Below are 12,123 nucleotides of genomic sequence, written 5' to 3' on the forward strand. Positions count from 1 at the left end.
AGAGGGACTGAGTTGATAGGGCTAGTCACCTCAAGGCAACTCACGTTACAAGCACAGGACATGGAAGTATTTATTGGCAGAATTACTTTTTTATGGATCTCCTGTTCTGAAGTATGACCCACTAACTTGCCATCCATGGATAAAATTTTAGGAATCCCTGTCCTTTAGATTAGTCCCTCTTATTACTGATGCTTTTACAATTTTTTACAATCAAACCCATCTTTTGATCCTACTTCAAGATTTATGTTCAAAATACTATTTATATACTGACAGAATATTTTTATTAACTTCATTTAATACATCTTTCATGGCTTTTAAGGCTATAAAATAGATTATTGTTTGTTATCACATATTTTAAGAACAGTCAGACCATATTCTGCTTAGATAAATAAATACCTAGACACATAGATTGTCTAATGCATGGGGCCTAATTTTCTGATCTTGAAAATTATTTCACATTTCATCTTATAAAGTGCAGATATAATTGGGATTTGGAGGGCAAGGAGGAGAGTACATATGAGTGACTTCCATGAACCATGGGCAATTTGGTAGCCACAGCTGAACGTAGTGTTAGCTTCTCCAAAACTCACGGGCTTTAGGTTTGAATTCTATATTAGAAAACCAAATTTAGTTGTGAAATGCAGAAATAGATTAGGAAAGGGTCTCTCTCACTCTTCTATCTGGGTTTGCATTAAAAATTGTGTCTAGAATAAATAAGGAATGAAGAAAGGCGAACAAATGTTAATGAATCCATAGAATTAAAACATGGTTAGATTAAGGTACAGATATTGTGTGTCTCTATCTCTTCAAATCAGGTGGTATATGGGGCACAGATCAGAATCTAAGTATATCTTGGGTTTGTGGGGTTTCTAAATCATCACCTACCTGAAGCCATCAACTATCACTGATGTCAACACAGGTAGTAATTCATCTGAAGTCATCTTATTATTCTTGGTAGTTGTGAAGAAAGTATTCTGACCGTTTCTTGAGAATGACCAATATAGTCTTGTCAGCCCAAGTCCTCTCACACAAAAGTGAAAACGGTGTGCTTACCTTATGACCAAGAAACGTCAGCAGAGTTACTGCTGCTAGTGCTTTTACCTGTTGCGAGAGGAGGATCGCAGCCTGGCTGTTTGCTTTCCAAAGGGGATAGTGTGCAATCATAGCATAACAGGAGACACCTATATCATTACATGCCTTGAGCTTTTAATTGCTTTAATCCACGTTCTGATGAAACAGATGTTTCTCAGGAAGTTAATAGAGTTGGAGCGAGATGAATATGCTCTGAAACATTTATAAGAAATGCTTGCGTACTGAGTACTATGGTGTGAATCTAAACCAGCCATGCACTGAATTTAGAGGAGGCAGTGCACAGCCCTATCCAACGAGATGTTGAAGATGCAAAGCTCTTCTTTATGTTACAGTTCAGGGCCCTAGTGACTGTAACCACAGGATATTTGTCATAAATTAGAATACCAATTACATCCATGTAGTCTTCATATCTGAGAAAATAGATTGGTTTCAATATATTTATTATTCTATATATGCTGTATTAGGACATAACAATTCTCTGCAACACTCCCAGAGTATTTGCTCAATAGACATTGAGCTGTAGAGGTTATTGAAAACATTGTTGAAACATAAATCAGACAAGAGCAGAGAGATTTGTGATGGCCTTGGGACAAAAAATTTAGAGGAGAAATAATATTTTTATAGGTGTGGCCTTTTGATGTTCTTGGTATTACAGGATGAAAGACTTGGACTTTGTTCTTAGGTTTGATTTCTCCCTCCATAAAGTTTTTCGGATGAATATGCACAATTTTCCCCTCTAGATCAGATACATAAAACAAGGATAAAAAGGCAGATTTGAACTGAAGATGCAAAAGAAATAACATGTTTTCAGTTTAAAACAATTACTTAATTACAAAGTAGTTAGCAATTTCTGTATGTATGCTTTCTATAGTGAATTATTTGATGGAAACATGACTGAAAGACATCAAAGTAAGTTTTGGGAATTCCTTATCTGTTGCATATCAGTGCACATTATACCTTAATGTGGCATCAGATAAAAGTTTCAATACCCTCTTAGGTGAATGGAAAAGGGAAATGAATGCATGTATTCCCTTAGATCATATTGCTGTATGTATCCATTAAGTTTATCTAGACAGTTTTCAAAAAGCATGATGATTCCTTGGTTACATCTTCAGTTGTTCACTGATGATTATGGTCAGATCAATTAATTTTAATAGTTCTTTACGGTTGCATAGCAAAGTTTCACTTTTCCTAAATTAAGTTTCAGTTGAGCATCATGAATAAAGACTGTCAAATATGAATCTCCATGTTTCATGACATGGAAATGAGGCTTGTTTTAAAACTTTTAAAAGCAGGCAGGTGGCAAAGGAACTTAAAGTATATTTACTCACTCAATATATATGGTTGAAATTCCAAGCTAGCACTGAATGGGCTGGTCGGTCTGTATCAGCAAATGCATTACTGCACAAAACCATTTCAAGTACTATCAAGAGTGAATTTACAAGGGGAGGAAGTTCTGCTTCCTTTGACCCCTTAACACTGTCTGGTGGCATGGTGGTTGCTGCTCACATAGTGCAATAACACCTGCGTGCCTGTGCACGGCCACAAACCAATTCCACGCAGTTGGCACTGCGCAGTTAGTTCTGCTTGTATGCAGGTTAATATGAAACTGTGCTCAGACAAATTAACCTTGCCTCACAGCAAAGACAAATAGCATGCTGCTGTCCCAGTTAGTGCTGCCAGTTCCAGACCTCCTTAGTTCAAAGCTCTCTCAGATATCACCTCTGTTTCTGCACAATCCTCCAATGCGTGCTTTTAAGTTATGTTAAGGTACGCTTAACATTCTCTCATGTGGATTTGGGCTCTTAAATCATTGTGCAGCATCTGAAAAATATTTCAAGACAACTGAATCTTTGTGAAATACCACAATGTATTATTATTGTTGTTGTTTTTTTATTTCTAACTGTTGACCACCAAATAAAAATTTCTGGAAAATGAATGACCGGCCCACCCTCTTCCCTCTTGAAGGCTTTATTCAAGAAAGCTTCCTTTTTTGGTCCTGTCCCACCCCCTGCCCCCGGCAAGGTCCCTCACATCCGCATCTTGACAAAGTCAAAGTATCTTAGGTTTACTGTAAAGCTAAGCGTGTGTGTGGTGGTTCCTGAACAGGATTTCCAAGGATCTCATCTTCCATCACTTTGTACCTCTTGTATAATTTTCTATATTTTTGCCACTCCAAATGGTGCAGAGCTGTGAAAGGAGCAAGGTTTTCCTGTTTATTTTCTGAGTGATGAACTGAGATTAATGATAATCACTGGTGAGGCCACACCTCGGGTATTGTGTTCAGTTTTAGGCACCTCAATACAAGAGAGATATCGAGGTGCTGGAGCGAGTGCAGAGGAGGGCAACGGAGCTGGTGAAGGGCCGAGTAAACAAATCATATGAAGAGTGGTTGAAGGAGCTGGGACTGTTTAGTTTGAGGAGGAGGAGGCTGAGAGGAGACCTCATAACTCTACAACTATTTGACAGGACACTGTAGAGAGGTTGGTGCTGGTCTCTTCTCACAGGTAATTAATGACAGAATGAGAGGGAATGGCTACAAGCTCCAGCAGGGTAGATTTAGACTGAACATTCGGAAAGAATTTTTCAGAGAAAGAGTGGATGGGCATTGGAATAGGCTGTCCAGGGAGGTGGTTGAGTCACCATCCCTGGATGTGTTTAAGAGACGTTTAGATGTGGTGTTGGGGGATATGGTGTAGGGGAGAACTTTGTAGAGTAGGGTAGATGGTTGGACTTGATGATCCCAAGGGTCTCTTCCAACCTAGACAATTCTGTGATTCTGTGATAATTTAAAAAGCATTGCATCAGTCTAACAGATCTTAATGAACTTGGACAAGTCACAGGAAACTGCAAAAAGTTGTCCTCTGGTGCTTGACCAATTTGGGGGCAGGATAGGTAGAATTCTATCTACCAGTTCCTGTGAAAGCCAGAGGAGGCTGAGCATAGTTTAGGCCAGTGTTGACAAAGTAAATCTGTGAAGCTTGACTTAAAACCCCACAATGACTGACTTCCTTAGGAGCAGAAAATATTCCTGTAGAAAACTAGAGAATGTGGCTCCAATACAGTTCTTTTTTGAATGATGCTAAAAAATCGAAACAATATTTCAAATATGAGAATATTTTTTGAATACTTCTAATTTTTAATCTGTCAGTATAATTCTCTTCCAATTTGTATAGCTTCTTCTTGCATTCTGTTATCCACAATCACAATATTCAGGTAAAATGAGCAAGGGCAGAAAGACAGGTCTGAGCTTAACTCAGTTTCAGCATTTAAAAACCTCTAAATTGCCCAGATATTCTCAATCTTGGTGACAGGCCAAACCAAATCCTTGTATCTTGAAGTATTTGGGAATGTGGGGAAGTCCAGATTCTTGTGTTGTGAGCTTGTGTAGAGGTATTGAAGACTTGCATAGGGCTTCTTCTTCTTCCATCTTTTACATTCATTGTATAAAACATCACAGTATTTTCAAAACCCTTTTGCATTGAGCTCTGGTTTTGATATCTTCTGCCAAATTCATGAAGGAGAGTTGAGTGAAATAACTTTGAATGTCTGAGAAGAATAGTCACCCCAAAATACAAGTAATTAGATCATATTTTATATGTCATTAATTAATTAATCTGGGAACTATATCAGCTCAGAAAAATATTGTCCTGTTGCCAGCCTTCCATGTGACTTCTTTGTAGCCATGTGAATCATACATCAAAATCTCAGTAGAAAGTAGTTTAACTTTAAAAGCAAACAAATTCAAAGTGCACTAAAACTTTCATTGAATTCAGTTATTTGCAGGCAGAAATGAGTGGTCTGTGTGTTCCAAAGGACAGCCATAGCTATTATCAGTCTTAGCACACCTCCATGGAAAAGATCAGGCAAAGCTCAGCGAGTGAACCACTCTCCTTTTGGAGGAGAAATAGCTGCTTAGTCTGCAAAGATTCCCTGGCACATTTCACAAGAGCAAAATTGCATGTCTCGGGTCCCATCCCGATTCCTGCTTCAGTCAGCGTACCCAAACGCCTGAAAGCCAGGAGGTTTACATAAGGTAAACCATCCTCCAAGCTACCATGTTCCATTACATTGCTGTGTTTTCAAAGGCTGTTTTATCACACTTTCATTTACGCAGCTGAAATTATTCTAGTTTTGCAATTGGATTGACAGGGTTTTTCAAATGCAGTAGGTCCATGGGATAACAGGGGCAACGAAACTGGTGAGGGGTCTGGAGCACATGTCTTATGAGGAGCACCTGAGGGAACTGGGGTTGTTTAGCCTAGAGAAAAGGAGGCTCAGGGGAGACCTTGTCGCTCTCTACAACTATCTGAAAGGAGATTGCAGAGAGGTGGGAGTCAAGCTGTTCTGTCAAGTAACAGGTGCTAGAACAAGAGGAAATGGCTTTAAGTTGCCTCAAGGGGAGCTTAGATCAGGTATTAGGAAGAATTCTTTATCGAAAGGGTCATCAGGCATTGGAACGCGTTACCCAAGGCAGCGGAGGAGTCTCCATCCCTGGAGGTGTCTCCATCCCTGGAGGTATTTAAGGGTCATGTAGATATACTGCTCAGGAACATGGTTTAGTGGTGGGCTTGTCAGTGTTAGGTTAATGATGGGACTAGGTGATCTTACAGGTCTTTTCCAATCTAGGAGATTCTGTGATTCTGTAAAAGATGTTTCATTAATGTAGCAATAAAGATTAACACAGAAATATTGTTAACATGGCTGCCCAAATTAACAATTTTAGAAGCTTTACTGACTGAGAGTTGAGCGCTGAGGTTTCTCACACTTCTTCGTGCACGTCAGCCCCTAGGAATAGAGTCTTGCAGCATTTATTTTCAGCTTCCGCAACATGGTTAACTGAAGTGCCGAGTTCTGCAGGTCCTCCTGTGATAGCAGGAGCTAATGAAGCTGATCTATTTTAAAGAGCTTCTTAATCTATGTTAATACAGTGAAGATTATTATAGAAGCAATAATAATCATAGAGAAATTGATAATGACTAGAAATCAATGTCTGGCTTGTTAATTATAAAGCTTTTACTATAAAAAGAAATCATTTAGCAACTGCAATTAACCAGTTAGGAAGAATTTTTATTAGAAACTCCATTTAATAGGTCGTGTGGTTTTTGATGTACTGGCTGAACCATTGCTATTTTTACTCTAAATCCCTTCTCTGTTTTGATGGTCGGGATGCAAAACCAGGTGAAGATTAAAACTTCCATATTTTTGTCTTAGCAAGACAAAACTCCTTTGCTTTCGTGCGCAACCGTTCACCAAGACACATGGGTTGCCATCCTCTCTGCTTTGCAAAGGTACATGCATAGAGCTCAGGTACAACAGGCGTGCTTTTCCCTCCCAAGGAGGTAGGGTCTAGTGCCACCGAAGACCCCATAGAAAGCGTTTGAGGGCAGCCAAGCTCTCCAGCCTCCCAGAAAATAATTCCAGTAAAGTAAATGGAGGGTGCTGCAGGGCCAGTTTGTGTAAAGGTGTTTAAATGAATCTCTGCAGGTTTTTCCTCCCTTTTTGGTGAAGAAGGAATAGGCTGTTGTTATGCTTCAGTCCTGAAGAAGTGCTGAGTGCCCACAAGTTGAGCTAGTTTTTTCCAGCTATGCTATTTGGACTAGTAAAAGGTATTATCTGTGTTTAAGTTTTCTCTTTAAAATGATATGACTGGTTCTGCTACAAACACAAAATGCTGGTCAGATTTACTTGATTTCCGCAATTGTACATACTGTTTTAATCACATCAATGTTCCTTTTCAAACTTCTTTGAGTGCGTTTATATCATTTACTCTGGAAAATTTCAGTTTTGACATGGCGTTTACATAAAATAAGATGAAACGCAGAAGCATTGCTTTTGTTTTGGCTCTTTGGGTTTATTAAAATCTCCACACTAACAAAACTGGACTGGACTGGTAGTAGCCTTGTTGGGCTGAAAATGTCTAAATGGGTCTCAAGGAAACTAACCTGCTACAGCATTGCTTTCATCATTTTGAATTATTATTGTGCTTTCTCCTCCCCGCCCCACATCTTGGGTTAGTTGGGACCAAGCTTGCCTAAAGCTTTAGTTTGTTCCAGAATAATCTGTGAGAACTTGATGGAGATCGGAGCTACACATGGAATGCCTGTCAGGCACTGACATCCAAGGCGTGCGAGCCCAGTCTCCCTAACAACAACACTCTTGAACAGAGGCTGAATGTATCATACCATAAACACTGCTGAATTGGATACTATACTTGATAGATAGCATGCCCACAAAACATCCAGTCGCTATTATAGCGGCAAAGTTTTAGACTTCGTAAGCTTCGCTTGAACTTCTGACTGCATTTCAGAGTGGCAATGAAGAATGCTTCTGCTTTGCTCCTGCAGACTTGTGATGGGGTACAACCTCTTTTGCATTGTAACTGAGGCTATTCATGCAACCTTGTTATCTCTATAACTTAGAGTTTAAAGATACAATTTGACTGCGCACCTTTGGGTTGATTGGTTCTGCTTGAAAATCTACGGAATTCTGTAGCCTACTTCCCTATCTAACTTAAAGGTTTAGAAATACCCTGAGTATGCTTATGTTAAGCCAGGAAATACTGGTCTGGTATTGTATCCCTCCAGGGCTCCCTGCTTAATAGTATGAGTCACATTGCAGCACCTAAAAATAAAGACAATCTGCAACATCGAGCAAAGCTCTATTCATAAAGGCCCATATATTTTATCAAAAATTTCCAGGTGCTTTATGACTCATTAATTATTTTTTTTTTTTTCTGGAGCAGCTAGTCACTTTTATTTACGCAGGGGATTCACGTAAGGAATTGGTGTAAGTGTCAAAACTTAGTTTCCTGATAACGAAATGGATGAGAGAATCTATGAAATTCCCACAGAAAAAAGATTGCAATATGTGTGTAGGAGTGTCATTAAGAAAGCTAATGCTAAAGGGGTTCTTGCTTATCTACTGAAGCTATGAGAAATGTTTGTGATGAAACAAGATGCTACATGAAACATGTCTGGGTTTTCTTTTTCATCTGTAATGTGAAATTCACATCAGGTCTGACAAAAGGTTCATGAGCCTCTCAAGGAAATCTGGTGTCAAGTGGCTCATTTTTTTTCATTATTGACTTTTTTAAAAGAAAATGAAAATAAAAATTCAATAAGAAAAGCATCTATATAAGTGTAACAATTATTATCTCATGCATGAAAAGGGAGATGTGTGTCTATTGCTGTGGGCTGTTAGCCTTTGGTGTTCTGTTGTTTGGGTTTTTTAATAATTAAGGATTAGCTATATTATTACAGGTATTTTCTTTGAATGATACCATACATTAATACCTATTAATATATTTCTATTTCAATTATTTTTCTCAAGCTAGAGCAGATTTCTAATTATAAATATTTGTCCCTGCATGAATCAGATATTTAGAATAAGTGGCTGAATTAAATCTTCCAGGTAACATCAAAGAAGTATGTGTTCACATATTTCTCCAGTAAAGATATTTAGCCTTCAGAGAATGGGAATCTGGCATACCGCTATTTTCTGCAAAATATTTGAAAGTATTGAGCCAACAGCTTTAGTAAGGCTGCTTATAGCAACCTGTCGTGGTTTACCCCCAGCCAGCAGCTGAGCACTGGGATGTGGGAGAGAATCGGAAAAGTGATAGAACTCATGGGTTGAAATAAGAACAGTTTAATAATTGAATAAAAATAATAAATTGTAATGAAAAGAAAATTGACAAAAAGAGAGAGGAATAAAACCTAAGGAAGAAGAGTGATGCAAATGAAAAACAGTTGCTCATCACGAACGAGCCAATGCCCAGCCCATCCCTGAGCTGTAGCAGCCACCTCCCAAGCAACTCCCCCCAGTTTATATGCTGATCATGACATCATGTGGTATGGAATATCCCTTTGGCCAGTTTGGGTCAGCTGTCCTGGATGTGCCCCCTCACAGCTTCTCGTGCACCTCCAGCCTTTTTGCTGTCAGGGCATGAGAAGCTGAAAAGCCCTTGACTTAGTGTAAGCACTACTTAGCAACAGCTAAAACATCAATGGTTATTAATATTATTCTCATACTAAATCCAAAACACAGGACTATACCAGCTGCTAAGACTGAGCACTGGGATGTGGGAGAGAATCGGAAAAGTGATAGAACTCATGGGTTGAAATAAGAACAGTTTAATAATTGAATAAAAATAATAAATTGTAATGAAAAGAAAATTGACAAAAAGAGAGAGGAATAAAACCTAAGGAAGAAGAGTGATGCAAATGAAAAACAGTTGCTCATCACGAACGAGCCAATGCCCAGCCCATCCCTGAGTTGTAGCAGCCACCTCCCAAGCAACTCCCCCCAGTTTATATGCTGATCATGACATCATGTGGTATGGAATATCCCTTTGGCCAGTTTGGGTCAGCTGTCCTGGATGTGCCCCCTCACAGCTTCTCGTGCACCTCCAGCCTTTTTGCTGTCAGGGCATGAGAAGCTGAAAAGCCCTTGACTTAGTGTAAGCACTACTTAGCAACAGCTAAAACATCAATGGTTATTAATATTATTCTCATACTAAGTCCAAAACACAGGACTATACCAGCTGCTAAGAAGAAAATTAACCCTAGCCCAGCCAAAACTAGGACACAACATCAAGCTGAATTTTGGTTCCTTGCCAGATTTGTGTTGCAGATGGTTATAATGTGCTGGTTGATACTTCTCAAAATTTATTTTATTATTTTTTAAATCTGAAAAACGAGCCAACACAGAACCAAATCCTAAATGATTATGAGAGAGATGACAAAGATAGTATTCCTAACTTACAGTGTTTTGAGTGAAAAAAGCTTAGTGGTTTTGTCTTTTTTTTTTCTCAGGCACTGCTTCAAAGAAAGCATTCAGATAGCCTGCTATTTCTGATTAATTTGGAGCTGTGGTGGCATATGCAAACTATATGATGATGTGCTTATTGGGATGCTTACTATCAAAATATTCTGCAGGACCCTGTCTGGAAAAATGGGTAGGAAATTATTAAAATTGTTTCAAATCATGCATTTTTCAGAAGACTCAGAAACTTCTCTGGGTAGATCTCAAAGACTTAATGATTAATTTGTACTAGTTTTCAGGGAGGATGCTGCTACAAAATATGGAGGCAAAAGCAAAATAACTATTGGGAATGAGGGCCTGAAACAGAAACACATTCATCTGGGTTGGAAATGAATAAAGTAATATCAGGTCAGGGGGATGAGATAATCTCCATCCCCAAATTGTACAGGAAATGGTGCATGACAAAGCAGGTCCAGTTGAAACAAGTTTTAATAAATTATCTGAGCCAACAGTGGTACCATCTGATTGGAAAACAGCAAATGTAATATTCATACTGGGAAGGATTATGAAGGGATAATGCCAGCATTATTAGCTTTGAAGATTTTCCCTGTTTCTGGCCAAACTATAAATCTGGTTTGGACCAGAGCAAGAGAAAGCCTGCCAGCAGAGAGGAACAGTAGACCCTAATGGGACTAAAGGGACCATCCTTCAAAAGAGGAGTCGTCTGAGACCCAGGTCCTCTTCAGCGAGTAGGAATCTGAAAAAGGGCCATCAGCCATCAAGATATGACAAGGCTTTATAAACTAGGTATTTTTGAAAACTGCTTTTGGTTTCTAAGTAAATTTATCACTATTACACTAATTTTTGGCAAGAAAAAAAAAAAAATCCCCAATCACAACCCTCTTAGATTTTAAAGGAGTCCTGTGCCCATCAGTAGGGAATTAAAAATGCCGAAATTATCCAATGAGCTTTAAAGTCCATTGTAAGACCGTTAGGGAAAATCAATACCTGCAAGATAAATGGTGAAGTCTGTGAAATAGAAATAGAGTAGTACTGAACCACTGTTCCTCAGAAAGTAGAGTTTAAACATGCAGTGTCTGAAACGAGGTATTTTGAAAACTGCTTTTGGTTTCTAAGAAATTTTATCACTTTTACACAATTTTTGGGAAAAAAAAAAAAAAATCCCCAATCACAACCCTCTTAGATTTTAAAGGAGTCCTGTGCCACTGTATGTAGGTATTAAAACTCCCCAAAAGAAGAACCAGGAGTGTCCAGACTCTTTCAATCAGGCAGAATAACAATAAACCTCAGAGTGCAGTAGCCCCAACCCTCTTCTTCACAGAGGAGAGCTGTGAGCTCTACTGCCCCAGACAGGCGTGCAGAGACAGGAAAGGAAGCAAAGGTGACAAGATCCCTGATGCCTTGACAGTACTGCATCATGCCAGCTTTCTACTGTGCTGTGGCATGTATCCTTAGAAGAGATCCTGTGACACTGGCTTCAGGGATGTTAAGATATACAAGAGGAAGTATGGATTAGGAGTCAGGCACTGAAAAAGTACCAGGCCAGGGCGTAGGAGGTTTTCATCTATTGCTTCACTTGGAAAAGTGGATGTTATTGAGGGCAGTGGCTGCAATGAGGAATTTTTTAATACGCTTAACGCTGATACAATCCTCTCTGTGGATATCCTCATTCTGCTCCAGCAGTCTCCACCTGGAACCTTACCTGCTGCTATAACTCCTAGACAAGACCATAGTCTGTAATGTGCCCCAGTTAACCATCTATGAAATGAAAATTATGGCACTTCCATCCCTCACAGAGATGTCATTAGGATTAAATGCATTATAGACTGTGAGGCACTCAGGTATTGTAATGTAGTCCTAGAAGTATGATAAGGTGCAGAGGAGAAAAAATGTGTGCCTTCATAAATCATAGCTCTAGCAGTGGAGTGTCAAACTCATGGGATGCAATCAGTTGAGCTCAGATCAAGTCTTGGTCATTAGCGGTCCAGTTTGTGCCAGATCTTTTCATTAGACTTTTTCCAGCTTTGAATCCTTCTCCAGATTTTGGAGGGTGGAGGAGTGGGGCAGAAACAAAGTTGGAATTGGCTTCCACTTGTATCTGATGCTCTGATTTTATTTTTTAGAGGGAGCGATGGAGAGAGTAGAATCATTCCCTGTTAGATAGGTGGCCAGATGAACTATAAGGAACTGTAAAAAAATGACCAGAGAGATGCTCTAAGGACAAATTTAAGTCTTAGTGACTGA

Source organism: Charadrius vociferus, unplaced genomic scaffold (genome assembly GCF_000708025.1).
Source record: "Charadrius vociferus isolate BGI_N301 unplaced genomic scaffold, ASM70802v2 scaffold90, whole genome shotgun sequence".
NCBI lineage: Eukaryota > Metazoa > Chordata > Aves > Charadriiformes > Charadriidae > Charadrius > Charadrius vociferus.